Source organism: Neophocaena asiaeorientalis, unplaced genomic scaffold (genome assembly GCF_003031525.2).
Source record: "Neophocaena asiaeorientalis asiaeorientalis breed wild unplaced genomic scaffold, Neophocaena_asiaeorientalis_V1.1 scaffold461, whole genome shotgun sequence".
In the NCBI taxonomy this organism is placed as follows: domain Eukaryota; kingdom Metazoa; phylum Chordata; class Mammalia; order Artiodactyla; family Phocoenidae; genus Neophocaena; species Neophocaena asiaeorientalis.
Genome location: NW_020173230.1, coordinates 1,818,548 through 1,823,082, shown reverse-complemented (window position 1 = coordinate 1,823,082; position 4,535 = coordinate 1,818,548).

Genomic DNA, 4,535 nt, shown 5'->3' with positions numbered 1-4,535 from the left:
CTCTTATTACTAATGTAGTTGAGCATCTTTTCATCTTCCTGGGCTGTGCTTCCCATTTTGTTTTGTCTTTTCCTAATATAGTGTAGTTGAATTTATCAATTTTCTACAGTTAGTAATTTTTGAGTCTTGTTGTAGATTGCTACCAGTTTATCAAAAATTTGTTTTTGTCCTTCCTGGACACACAGCTAGACTACACTTTGCAGCTTGTATTGTTAAATGCAGCTAGGTGACCGAGTTCTAACCAATGGACCATAGTGAAGATGATGTGTGCCACTTCTTGGCTTGGCCCAGAAAGCCCTGTCACACGTCCGCGTTCTCTTCTCCCAGTTGACTAGGTTAGAAAATCCCCAAGGAGGTCTCGGAAGCCACGTCTGAAGATGCCAGGGCCCCCATCAGATTGACTGCTCAGAGGAGAGCCTTCCTGTCATTCATGTATATCTGCCTTACACTGTTATAGGAGTAAAAAGTAAACTTATAGGGGCTTCCCTGGTGCTCCAGCGGTAAAGAATCCACTTTCCAACGCAGGGGACGCAGGTTCAAGCCCTGGTTGGGGAACTAAGATCCCACATGCCACGGAGCAACTAAGCCCATGCCACAGCGAAACGGCCCGCGTGCCGCAAACTACAGAGCCCATGCACCCTGGAGACCTTGCGCCACAGCTAGAGAGAAGCCCGCACTACAATGAAAGATCCCACATGCCTCAACAAAGACCCCACATGCCGCAACTAAGACCCGATGCAGCCCCCAAAATAAAATAGATAAATAAAATAAATATTTTAAAAATTCATTAAAAAAAGAAAAACTGCTATTGTGTTTGAGCAGGTAGACCTTTGTAGGTCGATTTGTTAGAGATGTTATCATTAAACTGACTTAGTACATGTTTAAGATATTCTTCATTAAATCTGAGATTAGAACAACACCTCCTGCATTTTCTTTTCCAAAAGAACTGAAGAATTTCAACAAAGAACTGGATGGATTATTGGGCTGTAACCAAAAGCTAAGCGATATAGTCTGGCAAGTGGGGCTCGGACAATAAAAAATCATTAAAACGGGGGGCCCAATTATGATAAGCCCTTTGCTCACCAAAAAGAATCCAGCGTGGGTTCTGAAGGGGACAGGATGCCAAGACAGATGTTCTAGTCCAATCATTCAAAGTGGCAATACAATCTCTGCTCACCAAGATGAATAGCCACGGAGGCCCCCAAGCCATGCTGTGATCATCCAATGATCCTACATCCACTGTGACACCTGCTGGGGCAATACCGGTTACCGCAGACTGTTCAGAATCCTGCCAGAAGGTAAGCTTGTGAGAAGCAAGGGCTCACCCGCTCCACCTCGGCTGACTGCACCGCACCTGCCTGGTAGACAGCCCCACCCCGAACCCTCGCTAGGAACAGATGCTTGTTACACTGCTGGGGCTACCGGAAGGGCACAGACCCTGCCCCTGCAGTTCCCACCCCAGAGGCCCCAGGAGCTTCCCTTTTACCTCTGTGCCATTGTCCTGGAGACTGAAGTTCCAAGCAGGAACTAGGAACCTCCAGAATAGAGCTCAGAAATTTTATAAACAAAGATGAGCTAAGACAATAGATTTAAATGACTTTATAACTCCTCTCCCAGTTCCCATCAGGTGTTCTATCACTTTGTTAACAAAAACCTAGATTTACCATTTTGCAAGGCGCTGTGCTAGGTGCTATGGGAAAACACAGATAGTGACAAGATAGTTCCCAACTGTTCTGGGCTGAATTGTGTGCCCCTCGCAAAACCCATGCACTGGAAGCCCTAACCCCCAGTGTGGCTGTATTTGGAGACAGAGCACTTAAGGAGGTGATTAAGGTTAAATAAGGTCATAAGGGTGGGGTCTTCAAGGATAGGAATGGTGTCCTTATAAGAAGAGGAAAGAGACACCAGGAGTGCACAGGCACAGAGGAAAGTCCACAGTGAGAAGTCAGCCGTAGGCAAGCCCAGGAGATGGCTCAGAGAAACCGACCCTGTGGACACCTCAGAAAACGCTAGTGTCTTGGTTTTGTCTCCAATTCCTTTCCTAATCGATCTCATCACTTAGGTTAAGTCAAAGCACAAAGCTGGGCTGGGAATGAGTGAGGGAAACGTCGGAGAGGGGCACCTCCCCACATCCTGCCGGGGGTAGTAACTACGCATCTCTCGTCCCCTACGCTACCCGCAGCCGGAAACTCTGAGTCGCGGGGATGGTGCGGAAAAGAAGAACCTGCAGACGATACAACAACCTGTAGCACAAATAGAACGAGTTCCGGAAAGCTTACCGGAACCTCGTCACGGTTCCGCCCCCCCGGAACTCCACCCCTATTGGTGTTCTCTAGGAATCCAGGAGGTCTCGCTGTCTCGGTGGTTCCTCTATAAATCTAGGGAATTTAACCTCTTCCTCAGTTGAGGAAAAAGACCAAGATTTAGCGGCACGTCCTCACTAATGGGAAAGAAGTAAGGAATTGATGGGGAATCTAGCCTCCTGGGTGGAAGGTGCAGGTCACAAGTTTTGAGAACTAGCACATGGGTGTCTCTTTCTAATCGTTCCTTCTGCAGGGAAAGGACTCCAAGCTGATGACATTGACCTGGTCGCACTCAGATGGCTCTGATACTTTTGTGAAAACAACAAAAAATTGATAGAATCAATCACAGTCTTCCTCCCAGCCCCAATACCGTAGCAAACATTTCTGTAGAATTCAACCAACGTGCTCCGGGCACGCATTTAGTGATGTGATTGGAATGCAGATTCTACTGTCCTGTTCCTTTTCTGCCTTTGGTCCTTTACAATATTTTAATGTTAAAAAACGATAACGAAACAGCGTCTTGAGCAAACAGATTTTGCTCCAACTTGCCGCAAAATTGAGGAAACAAAATACATGACCCTAACGTTTTGTTTCCCTTTCCTTTGAGAGGTTTAGAAGGTAAGGTGATGATGGATGTGATGACTGAAAGGCAGAAAAGAACTTCACAGTCGAATGTTCAAATCATAGCACTCTTCTTTTTTCTGCAACCAGGAGATGTATGACCCCGGATCAGCATAGTTTTCAGCTCACTAAGAAGTTTCTGGCAATCAGAGCTGTTTTTAAATGGAAGAGGCTGCCCTGGGAAGCAACGAGCTCCCCATCAGTGGAAGGATTTCATGCAGAAACGGGATAATCAGATGCCAGGAAATGTTTTCTCCAGCTCAACAAAGTAATTATACACTTGGTGCCTGCACATACCTACAATTGAATGGCGATTCCTCCATTGGGTGGGAGGAATGATCGAACCCTTTACAATTCTAAGATTCTATTACTGTATGACTTTATCATATCTTGGATCAAAACTGTCTTTCACACAAACTGACAAGAACAGCATTTCATCACTTTGTAATGTTTGATGTTTAATCATCTAAGACATAGTAGATTTTGGTGCTTAAGAGCTTAGCTTTTGGAGACAAAGTGATCTTGATTCAAATGCTCGTTCTGCCACTTATTGGCTGTGTGACCTCGGGCAAGTGAATTAACTATTCTGAACCTCAAGTTTTTCCCAACTGTAAAATGAGGGCGCTAAGAAGTGAAACCACCTCATAATGTGAGGATTAAGTGAGGTGATCCACATAAAGCACTAAGCATGATGTTTAGAACACAGTAAATGCTCCTCGACAGACATTAACACCAGGCTTCACTGAAGTTGTCATTCTCATTCAAGTCCTATACCACCTTTAAGTCTGTAATTCTGTTTGCAGGCAACAAGTCTCCTTGAGGGCCACCAACGAGGCCCTCTGACACTCACGGGTTGTATTAAGTGGGTGGATATTTGTCCTGAGTATGTTTTCTCCTCTCTTCAATCAATCAGTGGCTTTCAGCAAGAGCCACTCAATTCCATAATCCTTACATTATTTTCATTTTGTTCCCCAAACCTTACCCAAGTCAGTGCATCCCCTTCTACCTGAATTCCATCCCAGTTCACCAAAGTTAATGTCTCCCAATTGAATGGCCGCCACACGCCCAAAACTACCAGTGCCCTGCCCACCATCAGTGACGTGGTCCTCATTGCCTCATGGTGAGTGGCCAGCTCCACAGGGCATTCTTACAGGACTACTCATGGTGCCACACATCAGATCACGTTCCCTAAAGCAGAGCCTGAGACAAGGATTCAGAGCCATGTGATTTGTTGAGGGCGTGGAGGGGATGACGGGATGGTACAGGAGCATGGATATAGTCTAATAAAGTCTAGCCTCAGCCTGATCCACAATGGGTGCGTCTGAAGCATAAACTGCACCAATTTCCCACCTTGAGGCACGTGAATCAGCCCTTTGTACCCCCATATCAATCCGTCATTGGCTAGGGGGTGGGGAGGACAGCTAACTCCTGGATGGGGCAGCTCTGATCACCTGAGGGCAATTCCCTCAGAGTCTCCGGAGAACAGGGTGAGCTGTGAGCACTTGGCAGACAAAACTCAAAGCAGCTGGGGGATGGGTATGGCAGCCTGGTAAAGGGGATCTGGACCAGGTACCAGTGTACAGCACACAAAATCAACAGGTATTTATTGGG